This window comes from Crinia signifera, chromosome 1, assembly GCF_055691185.1.
Source record: "Crinia signifera chromosome 1, ASM5569118v1, whole genome shotgun sequence".
In the NCBI taxonomy this organism is placed as follows: domain Eukaryota; kingdom Metazoa; phylum Chordata; class Amphibia; order Anura; family Myobatrachidae; genus Crinia; species Crinia signifera.
Window position 1 is genome coordinate 159,833,812 of NC_139217.1, and position 12,775 is coordinate 159,846,586.

General features: G+C 42.5%; 1 protein-coding gene across 6 annotated transcripts in view; it reads right to left on the reverse strand.

Annotated features, from left to right (window-relative positions):
• The window catches only part of CSGALNACT1 (chondroitin sulfate N-acetylgalactosaminyltransferase 1), a 352,935-nt gene that overhangs the window by 242,383 nt on the left and 97,777 nt on the right, over positions 1-12,775 (reverse strand). The gene's annotated exons all lie outside the window — the stretch shown is intronic.

Here is a 12,775-nt window from a genome sequence, read left to right on the forward strand (position 1 = left end):
GTGTTTTTGAACAGCGGCACGTTTTCATCATAAAGTACAATCCAGAAAAGCACAGCCAAAATGATATTATACACCTTTCACATTGAACTTTTAAAACGGTATATTGCCATTTTTTTCCCATTTTAAAACGTTTAAGGCTGCAATGTGAAAGTGCCAAAGTTGATTTACCGGTTAAAGATAACCGGTATTTCAACACGGTTAAAAAGCAGAGTCCTACACGTTTTAAAGCCGTTTTTTAGGCAGTGTGAATGGCTCTATTTCAATGGCTTGAAACGTGTCCCTTGGGGGTTAAACGGGTTGAATGTTTGAATGGTATTAAATGATTTTTAAAACGGTTTTCACCTGCAATGTGAAAGGTCTCAAGGCTCAGACCCGTTTTAAAGTCCCATTTAAGAATACCGTGTCATTACCCATTTCTGCAATGTGAAAGCAGTATAAGAGAGACATATAACGCGCCACAAAAAAAACATTACAAGAATTGTGTTTGCTTAAAGTAAGTAACTGTGTATTGTATCTGAGGGGGAGATAATATGAAGCATCTGAGTGTCTCATTTTACCACTGTTCTCAGTTTCAATTAGTATATTTTGCCAAATCGGTTCTTTTTACTATGGTTTCTCAGCTATCACAGCAAAGTCTGGAAAACCACTCCCAACGAGTGGTCAACACATTACTATGCCCACATAGATATTATTTGAGGTCATGCAGTTTAATTTAAATCCCATAAACAAATGTGGATTTTCACTTACAAAGAATGGTAATCTGATGAGTAGGCACCATAGTGAAGTAACTGAGGTTTACTGTATAATCTCAATGATCCAACTGCCGAGGACAAGGCGGCCCCTACTACATATCGTGTAAGCCTTAAAGCAGCTGCTGTTCTTGGCAAATACTGAACCGAAACACAAGCTTTCTAGATTAGCCCACCCTCTAGATCAGCATCTGTGTAAATATGCAAGTTTCAGTGTAACAAGGGTGGAAAAACACTGAGCAACTCGCTGTAAAATTAACAAATTCACGGTGATAGAAAATGTGTTTTTATGTTGCTGTCTGTCATTATTATAACTGTTAACTGTTTATATCTAAGCTATGTGCACATAGAGCCAATGATAAAACCGGTGGGACCCAGCACACTTTCAGAAATGAACATCATTTTACCATCAATCAAGGCTTATTGTTGCCAAGTTACTACTATAGGGATCCAACTGATCTCGCTATGTAATTTAATAGACACAGTAATACGGATGACCGTATACTAACATTTTCATACTTTAATAATGTCCAAACAATCAATACTTTACTACTATCTGAAATCTGAACAAATCAGCATGATTTACTGTTAAACTAGAAACATATTAAACAACCATTACAAGTGAGATTTAAGAGTGACATGAAATACATCCAATACAAGGACAGATAAGTGGCGGCATTGACCTTAGGGCTGTCATCTGGCAATAAACGCCTTTGCACAGGACAGAACAGGTTTTAAGAATAAGATTCATTCATGCCAATACATCTACCCATGATAAAAGCTGCTGAAACAACAAAAATCATGTTGGATTACAAAACGCATAGATAAACGCTCAGCACATCTCACCGTCAAGGCTAGCCACCCAATAATCTTTTGAATAAAGTAGCTTTTTTTTTTAGTCTATTGTTAATACTTGTAGTGCATACTGTAGGTAATGTCCTTGTTATGGAACAAAGCCTAGACAGTGTCTAGGTCAAAAGTCACAAGGTCAACATTGACAAAAGGTCAAAAGGCATAAGGTCAACATTGACAAAAGGTCAAAAGGCATAAGGTCGACATTGTCAAAATGTCTACATTAGCCACGGTCAACATGGAAAAGATTGAACCATGAAAAGTGTTTTTTTTTTATTTGGGTGTCAATGTCAACACCAGAACACGTGGACCCCCAATTAGTTCACAGCTTCGCTCACAATGCTTTATTCCCAATTTGGTGTCTACTTGGATGTTTATGTATGAAAAAAAAAAACATGTGAATGAAGCATGGCAAGCAAAAACTACACTAGCTGGCGGTCTACGTGCTCATGTGTCAACATTGACACCAAAAAAAGGAGTAGTGTTCATTCTAGCACTTGCCATCTTTGAAAACCCATGCAGTTCCTGTTCCCTGCCTGGGGTGTCGCTATCTGCTGTAATGATTCTAGGACAGTGTGGTCTGTATATCAGCACTGATATGCAAACCAGACCTGTGCTAGAAACACCACAGCAGACAGCGACACCCTAGGCAGGGAACAGGAACTGCATGGGTTTTCAAAGATGGCGGGTTTTAGAATGAACACTAAGTAATATTGACCTTTTAATGCATCAACCTTTTCCACGTCGACTTTATGTACAGGTCAACCTACTGAATGTTGACCTTTTGTCAATATCGACCTTTTGGTGTTGACTTATAGGGGGAAATTCACTAAGATGTGAAATACACTTCACAGGTCATGTTGCTATGGGCAACCAATCAGAAGCTACTTCTTATTTCTTTTTCACCCTCTAGAACAGTGGTTCCCAACCTTTTTTCTCTCCCGTACCCCTTGATTAGGCTTTTCATTGATAAGTACCCCCTCCTCTCATTTTGAAATATGGACAGTACTCAGCGGTATGCAGATCCTTATATTAAGGAGGAGCGGAGGAGTAGTATACAGCCAGGAATCATGCCCTTCTTTTTTGTCTAGACACTGGTTGTGTACTATCTCCAGGATTCCCACTAACACCTGTAGGATTAATGCTGCTGCTTCCTTCACCTTTGTAAGTGCTGGGCAGATGACTGCTGATGTCTGAGGGCAGCATGGGAAGCTCCCAGTGGATTGCTGGTCAGGCATATGACACAACATGGTTTGTCTCCATGGCAATGGGTCTTCTTCAGCCATCAAAAGACCTTTTCATCGTCCGCCATTACCAATATTATTTTCAAGTACCCCCAACTGGTCTGCAGAGTGCCCCCAGGGGTACTAGTACCCCAGGTTGGGAACCACTGCTCTAGAAGATAGTAGACAGGATCTGATTGATTGCCCATAGCAACATGACATGTGAAGTGTATTTCACATCTTAGTAAATTTCCCCCATAATCTGGAACACAAGGACGTCATGTCTCTGCAGTACACCATGTAGAGGGTATCATGGATTAGTTTGTTAACAGAGAAATGTGAACTAAATAATAGTACTATTTGTCAAAACAGAACATGCCCCAAAAAATTACAGGACAACATGATTCCAAAATGATTCATAACTACTTCCACACACACACACAAAAAAAAAAAAAAAATCAATGTATTGGAGTGACCAGGTCCATTTCCTAAATCTTATAGAGCACATATGGAACCAATTTTGTGCCCCATTTTTGGTAATCTGCAAAAAGGTCCTAAAATGATAAGTGTCATTTGTTGACACTTTGCAACAAAGAAATTCATAGAAAACTATTTTCCAAGACTTTTGAGCTCTACTGAATAGTGGATGATTATGCCTTGCTTGTAATGCCCAGGAAGATAGGAACATCCAAGAGGGCAATCTAAACAATTGTGAAATTTATTGAGCCAAATGCACCAAGCTTTAAAAAGTGCTAAAGTGAAGAGTGATAAACCATCAACCAATCACCTCCTAACTGTCATTTTTAAATTGCAGCCTGTAACATAACAGGAGCTATTGGCTGGTGGTTTATCTCTACACTTTATCATTTTTTTTAAGCTTGGTGCATCTGGCCCAATATATTTGTTTGTTGCAGGGAACTTTGACAGCAGAAAATAGTTGGATTACAGCTTGGCGATATAGACTGCTCCTCATGCAAGCCTTACATTTATTTTCCCATGCAGGGTAAATATGCTGTCCTATTTTATGTAGCCCACAAATATTGGTCATCTTTAGGTTATAATTTATATATTAAAAATATATAGCAAATTAAGTAGATTGTGTTTATATGTGTTTCTTAGGTTCAGTTATGTGGTAACAGGGCAGGATTTGGTTCTGATTGTACACATTTTGTGATTGGCAGCCAACAGCACTGGTTTTGTCCAGAAATAATTGATCATAAATAATTTGAATTGGTCCTGGACGACCAACCTGAGGCACCCCTGCAAGTGTCTCGAGGCACCCCAGGGAGCCTAGGCGCACAGTTTGGGAACCACTGAGCTAGCCAATGGCCATGGTCAGAATTTCAGTTCCATAGAACCCATGATCTGAATTTCTACATCTTAATTTATATAATTTCATTAAGCAGTCCCAAAGCAAGTTCCATGTGGTGTAGGAAGAAAGAATATATTAACGACAAGCAATAAAAAGAAAAAAAAAAAAAACACAGATAAAGGCTACAATTACTGAAACAATTACCCAATACATTCTGCATTATCAATAACTAGAGAAAATACTCCTTTGTAGCATTATCCCTATATTTTTGCACAAATACATTGTAATGTAACCATACACATCCCTTTAGACAATTCTTTTGAATATGTCCCTTTTCAAAACATCCTTTGATGTATTGATATAATGGATTAAAATATAATCAGCCATTTGATTCCATTAAAAAAGCAAATGTTTATATTTAAAGATTAGTTAAAACTCCTTAACCCTTTGAGTGCCCAGTGAATTTGACAAAATAGGTGTAAAAACATTTTTTAGTTGAATTTATATAACAAATGTGAGTGATGCTGTTATTTTTAGCGTATATGTTACACATCTCTCATAGAAATGTTGGCATTCAAAGCATTAATGCCCTTCTCAAGGTGGCTCATTTAGACAACAAAATAACATTATCTACAGTTTATTACCCTATATTTACAAATGCATGAAAAACATTTGAAAGTGGTCCTTTAAGAAGTACTGGGTTGTGTAAATGTATGTATCAGATCTATAATGTGTGCAGGATAAGCAGTGCGCATGGATCCAATCAAAAGAAAAGGAGGCCCAATGTCACCAACTCTGCTGAAACTTGGGAATTCTCTTTCTGGAAGACATTGGAAATCAGCTGTTAGTGCCTCAGAGTAGTCCAAGTAATCCACTGACTGCATCTGTCTCTCCAGAAAATGGCAAAAACTATGGCAAACCGCTGCAGAAAACTGAAATCAGGAACATAAATGTGCTATATCTGAGCTGGGAAATATAGTTTTATTATTAGGTACTTGTTTTAATATAGCACATCCATTTTTAGACATCATTGTGACCATTAATTCAGGCTCAAAGCCACATGTTGTTTTTTTTTTGCTCAGAACTGTCACTGGGGCTGCACACAGTTACACATGTAGCAGGTCATTTGCCCGCTGAGGTTCATGAATCCTAGTTTGTGCCTTTAACCACTGGGCCACTCTGATGAGCTGGCAGATGACAGATTTCAAATAAACAAAAAATCTCCACATGATGTTTATTTGCAAGTCTGTGCCCAGAATTACATTGATCCAATGGAAATGATGTCCTGTTAAATATTTCTGGCACTAGTAAATTTTATGAGCTGATTTGAGATGTGCAGATATTCTTATTAATGTGCTTCTGTATGACTGGGCTATCAATTAAGAATATGACTATTGAGACTACTGGTAAACATTTATGAAGTACAGATGCTCTACTGTCAGTACATACATAGCCGCAGTACGTCAGGGTTGCCGACTTTTTTATTCTCCTCTCCGGGAGAGGCCCGGAGAGGAGAGATTCAGTAGCCGCTCAGGGGGCGGGGCTTAAGCGTGACGTCACTAAGCCCCGCCCCCATGCTGTTAAACCAGCAAATTCAGTGATCTCCGTGGAGGGGGCGGGGCTAAAATGACGCGATTGTGTCATTTTAGCTCCGCCCCCTCCTCTGAGACCCGAGGATTGCGGCATTTTAATGCCGCGATCCGGGGGACAGCGGGGGTCCCCCCTGAATCCGGGAGGGTTGCCCACCCTTCCGGGGGGCCGGGAGGGAGCCCCGATTTTCGGGAGACTCCCGGAAATTTCGGGAGGGTCGGCAACCCTGCAGTACGTACACATAGCCGCAGCAGAGATGTTTTGTCTACCTTTTAAAAAACACACAAACAGATGTACCCATGCTCATGGTACCTGCATCAATGAACTTCCGTGGTGATTGGCGTGATCCCGTCACCACGCGCAAGCATCTAATTCACTTCAGATGCCCGGAGGCAAGATATATATTGGTGACCCCCCCCCCCCCCACACACACATATACACAACACAACCCAATAAAATGTTTTATATATATATATATATTTATGTTAAGAAATATAGATAGATAACACATATTTTTCTCAGAACTCAGCCACAGAAGCAATATTTTTGGCTTTTAAATACCTGATTTATACTTGCATGGGGAGCAGGAGCCCGGTGGCAGATGACTCCATTGCCTCCCAGAGTTCTGCCTCTGTGTGGAAGCATTGTGATTAGACGCTGCGGGAGCAACTTTGGCATGGCAATCAAACACAAATGGTCGAATCACGGCAACGATGAACATAACTACATCTGTACAGCAGGTTATTAAGCTGAACAGCAATACTTTACTTACACAGGCAACCAGTGTGACAGCTGTATACTAGAAACAACAAATAGTCTGTTTACAAGTGCAGATTAGCTATATACATAATTACAGCAACAAATAATTATGGATAGCTCTTCTACTTATCCCACAATGTTGAAAAACATTGAAAGTCATTATTTATTGGTATCAAAATCAATACTTTAAAATATTTCTCTATTTTACTTCATTCCTCTATGGCAGAGAGACACACAGTCACTGAGGGGGGTTGGGCGGGGCAAAAAAATGATGGCCCATCCCCCACTACATATAGAGAGTAAATGTAGCACACACAGGAGGTAAGAGTAAGTGAGTAGGTAGATCGCTACTTAAACTCAACCTGCCATTTTTGTATAACTATTACTAAACTTTTAAATAATCTTTCTATAGGGCAAAGGCAGTGCTATTTTTCTGATGGTAGTCAGCGTGTGTTTTCGTACATATCCCCTCGCATGGTACAGAGGGGATATGGTGGCAGGTGGGTGGCATTTCAGCACTCGGTAAGCAGTGACCCTGAATTAGGGCCTTCATTTGGTAAATCCAAAACAATCTCGATATGGTTTCAGGTTGGAGACTGTGCTTGCCATGATTATGATTTAAAGACTCCTTGAAGGTAGTTCTGCTATAGCCTGGAGGTAGGTTTTAGGTCTGTATTTTGCTGTAGGATGAGCCAACTAGGCATAGACCAGAAAGAATTGGATGGTGCTGTAAAATGCTGAGGTGCTAGTCAATCTGTCCAAGCTGTCAACTCGGGATAGAGCAAAAGAACCACAGTAAATCACGATTCTTTCTCCATGTTTAGCAGGGGGTATCACAGGGGTCTAATTACAAAGCAAGCAGTTACTCACTTTTCGGGTTTAAGCCTAAAATTTAAAAGGGCAATGATTTATATAGAAAAACATGGGGTAATTTGCTATCAAAAGCATTGGTCTTTTAAATGAAGGGCTTAAAGACACTGGGAAGTGACAACTTGCTTAGTAAATAAACCCTGCACACTGCAACTATACCTTTACCCAAACAAAAAACCTTTGCAATGAAGCAAACCATTTAATTATTTTTTCATTGGTAGCGCTACATGGCCCAGGCAATCATCTTTTTCTTGGATGCAGAGCAGGGCCGGATTAAGCACGGGGCGTCAGGGGTGGTCGCCCCGGGTCCCACACATCAGGAGCCCCCACATCAGCACTGCTGCGGCAGTGGCGGTTGGGTGGCAGTCAGTGGGTCAGGCAGCGCAGAGGGGGCAGTGGGTTCTTGCGGCAGCTGGGCACTACAGTCAGCGGTGGGGTCCCTGCGGTGGATGGGAACTAGTAGCACCCGACCTGCTGCCTGCCACCCACACGCCGACACACCCCGGATCCCCGCTGCCCATGTAAATCATACTTGATTACTCTGCAGAAATGTCCATGATGCCGATTACGAGGTTTGCATTAAAGCACATCATTTTGATCCTGCGCACTCTTCACAATGACGGTAAATGCAATCATTTAATGATGCTGCACCACTTTACCATCACATAATACAGCAAGCAAAGCATCCAAATAGTAAAGTGTATACATACACAAAAAATGTCTGCTACAAATAAACAACTGCATATTAGTGATCCATTTTTGTAAAAAAAAAAACAGTGAAAAGAGAACATTTTCAATAGCGACAGCTAAAGTAACTGTCTAAAAAGAGAAAGAGAGAAAAGGGAAGGAATAATAGAAGAATGAAAGAATTAGGAAGTGTTCAGAGCAGTTTGGGTGGACATCCTGTTGTGTTACCATCAGTAAAAATATGGGTGCAATTGGAAAACGGTGGCCGGGCATTTTGGAAAGTCTGCCAGGGCCCCACATTTTATCAAATAGCTTGCAGTGATGCAGTACACTAGACATGTATTCAATTTTATAAACCTACTAAATCCATGAATTGCTTACATGAGAGGTGGAGTAGCCTTTTTTCAGTCACGGGCTATGTGACATAACTTAATCTGGTGCCTAGAGAGCGTGGGAAGGCTTAAAGGAAGGAGGAAAAATGTAATGTTAACTTCTTGACACAAATGATGAAATCTGCAGGCAGGTCCACGATACGTGAAAGAAGGTGCCATCTTCAGAGTATCCTTTACAGCATCTATCTGAGGCTTCAGCCAAGAAGGAACGGAATCGGTACATTATTATTATTATTATTATTATAATTTTATTTATAAGGCGCCACAAGTGTTTCGCAGCGCCGTACAAAGGAACAATACAGGGAGACAAAACTTGGCATAACATTGAATAAATAACAAAAATACAGTACAAATAAAGAGCGCCACAGTTCAATACACATTACAGCTTAAATGTAAGTAGTGAGGACCCAATCAACATACAACTAGAGGCTTGAGGCCAATGATGGAGATGAGTATGAAGATGGTCACTGAGTGTTGGAGTAAAGGAGAGCTGTGAGTGAAATGTGAAGAGAAGTGGGCTTTGACAACAGGAGGGAAGAGGGCCCTACTCGGAGGAGCTTACAATCTAGTAGGAAGGGGAGACAGACAGATTACAAGAGGTGCAAGCGAGGGGGTGGTGGTTAGATAGCAGGATGTAATCAGGCAAGGGGTCGGAGAACCAGCTGGTTTATGCAGTGGAAGGGTACGCTTTGATGAATAGGTGAGTTTTCAGTGCCCGTTTGAAGCTTTGCAAGGTCGGGGAGAGTCTAATGGAGCGAGGGAGTGCGTTCCACTGAAGGGGTGCAGCACGGGCAAAGTCCTGTACTCTAGCATGGGAAGCAGTGATCAGGGTGGAGGAGAGACGACAGTCGTCAGCTGACCGTAGAGGGCGGGAGGGTGTATGAATGGAGATGAGGTTAGAGATATATGGAGCAATGGAATTAGAGATGGCCCTGTATGTGAGTGTGAGGTGTTTGAAGAGGTACATCTGTCAGAATGAACTTAGGTCTACAGTCATTAGGTCGACCCCACTAGGTCGACTGGCAGGAAGGTCGAACTGATTTAAGGTCGACATGGGGCAAGGTCGACATGACTTAAGGTCGAATTTGCATAAAGGTCGACATGAGGAAGGTCGACTGGTCATAAGGTCGACATGGGTTTTTCACTGTTTTTTTATCCGAATGTCGACACAGTCGACATGGACACAGTTGGCAATGAGAATCGGACCCTCGCATAGCTCGCTTCGCTCGCAATGCTTCGCTCGCCACAGCTTTAATAACCTCCTCCACGCCCTAGTGGATGGTAGGGCATGAAATACCGCCTGTCGGCACATGTCGGCTCAAAAAACAGTGAAAAACCCCATGTCGACCTTATGACCAGTCGACATTCCTCATGTCGACCTTTATGCAAATTCGACCTTAAGTCATGTCGACCTTGGCCCATGTCGACCTTAAGTCAGGTCGACCTTCCTGCCAGTCGACCTAGTGGGGTCGACCTAATGACTGTAGACCTAAATTCATTCTAATAGATGACCGCTTCCCGAAGGAACATAATACCAATTGTATAAAGTTTAAACACATTGCCTTCAATTTTAACACAAATGGAACTGGAGGCGGTATTTTCCCAAATTTGTGATCCTTGTTTGTCAAGGCCAGAGGTTCCCAAACGTGGTATCAAGGAATCCCAACTGTAAAGGTTTTTAACCATATCCATGGCACAGATGGTTTAAATCAAATTGACTGAGTCTGAGTTACTAAATAAGTCACCTGTGGCCAAGCATGTATATACGTAAAACCTGGACTGTTGAGGTCACTTGATGACTGCATTTAGGAGCCTCTGGCCTAAGCAGCTCATGAGATTCATGCAAAGGAGTTGCTCCCTCATTATGCAGGGCCATATATACTGGAAGTTATGCCTGTGGTTGAGGATAGATTCCAGCACAGAGACTCAAAATAAGAAAAGGGGCCTCAAGGCGTAGCGAGGGCGGTGCCGGTGGAGCACCAGCTCCGGGCGCAGGGGTCTATCATGGCGCCGGAGCTGTGCAGGCACCGCCACCTCGCCCGCTCCCCTGCGCTCTCTATGCCGCACCATCTGCCCCGCTAGCTCCCGGCTACCTGTGCCGCTGTGTCCGGGAGACGCGGTGCTATTTAAAATTCACGACTCCCGCTGGACCGCGCTAGCCAATAGGCGCTTGCGGTCCAGCAGCCAATCAACTGGGGGCTGCTGGACCGCGAGCGCCCATTGGCCAGCGCGGTCCAGCGGGAGATGTGAATTTTAAATAGCAGTGCATGTCTCCGTCCCAGCGCATAGGCGTGCGCACGGGGGTTGCCGGGGTTGCACCCCCCCACACGATTGCAGCCAGGGCACTGGTTATTAACCTTATCTCCGCTCCTGTCATCGAGCCCGGAGCTGGGGGGGGGGGGGGGGGGGAGCCGAATCATGAGGACACTGCTGCCCAGAGCAGAGCCTCACCATGAAGGGGGGAGAAAAGGGAGAGGACCCACTGCGTGCTGACGCCTTTGCTGGACAGAAATGCTCCGCACAGAGAGGAGGAGCCGCTGCCATTGTGCGATGAAGGAGAGAAAGTAATGGTGAGTATCCCAGCATCTGTTTGTCTTTGCCCCCCCCCCCCCCAACTCTTCCCTCTGTCTATGCTGCCCCTCCATCCATCTGTGCTCCCCCTCCCCTAGTCCATCTTTCTATCTATGTTGTTCTATCTGTCCATCTTTGCCCCCCCCCCCCCCCCCCCTGTCTGTCCTGTGCCGTATAATATGTAATGGGCATTACAGTGTGTCAAATAATGTGTAATGTGCATCATGTGTGTCAAATAATGTGTAATAATGTGTAATGGGCACCACAGTGTGTGGCATATGTAATGGGCATCACCATGTGTTGTATAATGGGCATCATGGTCTGAGGCGTAATGTGTGAGGCGCAACATCTAATGGGCATCACGGTGTGAGGCATAATGTGTAATGGGCATCAAGGTGTAAGGCGCAACGTGTAATTGGCATCACAGTGTGAGGCGCAGCGTGTAATAGGCATTATGTGTGGCAAAATGTATAATGGGCATTATGGCATGTGGTATACTATGTAATGTCTGTGTGACGTTTAATAGGCATTATGATTTGTTATATAGTATGTAATGGGCATCAAGTGTGTCCTTTGTGTAATTGGCAATACAGCATGTGGCTTTATGTGCAATGGGCATTACTGTGTGTGGTATAATGTTAGGCCGCGTCCCCTTTTTGCCACGCAAGAGCCCCGCCTACTACAAATCGGGGGGGGGGGCGCGAAACATGCCCTTGCTCCGGGCACCGTGGCACCTAACTACACCGCTGGCCTCAACTATAGAACAAATTTAATCTTAAATCCCATACACATTAGATTTTTTTTCAACAGAGACCCTCGTTGTTGGGGAGTGGTAAAGTGTCAAAATGCCATCTTGAAACAAATACAAATGGCCACTAGATGTGAAACTATGAAAGGTTTTGTTTGTAAATAGAATGATGTGGTCTACGGCTCATAATTCCGACTTGATCAGGGTAAATAGTTGGGGTAGAAGAGGGGCCAGATAAGAAAACTAAGATTTTTGTATACTCTTCAGGTCATGCTTTAAATTCATAATTCATTACTTGTTCCCTGCGCTGAAAAAATAACCCTGAAATATACATAATTTTTTCACAGTTGCTGGTAACCTTAACTTTTGTCCTTTCCAGCAACATAACACTTGCCTTTGCACAGAGTGCTAAATAACTCTAGGCCTCCCATACAAATCTGTGTACAGCAGTGCCATGATGGGAGACACTTGCCCCTTGGACATAATTTCTGATATAGGCAAGTATGCAGCCAAGCCAGCTATCTAGTACAGTTATCATATATTTATATCAGTGTTAAAGCAGTTTGGAGTCCCATGGTAAAATAGCAATAAATCAGTTGTGTTAATAATTTAAAGGTACTCTTACTTTCCTGCACAGAGAGCACAAGTAAGTTAATATGAGAATGTATTTTTTCATGTGCTATCTTTCGGTAAAGTGACCAAAGATAAATACATTTCTGTGGGACGCAATAACTGCAATTTATAAACAGACTAGAAATATGCAGGCAATCACTGTTTCTCTGTAAGCACAAGGAGTGCTTTTCTCTGATGGCACTCAGTGGTAGGTAGCGCTGACACCTTATTCTAGGTATGATTTCTAAGAACTAATTCCAGAAACAGAGAATCAGTAAAACATTTTCAGAAATGAATAAAAATATTCTGCTGAAGAGTTGCCCAAGTTATAGTACCTATGTTGCACAATTTACTGATACAACTTTGCCATTCCAGTCCAAAGCTAGGTGGCAGTGGTAAGGATGATTGAA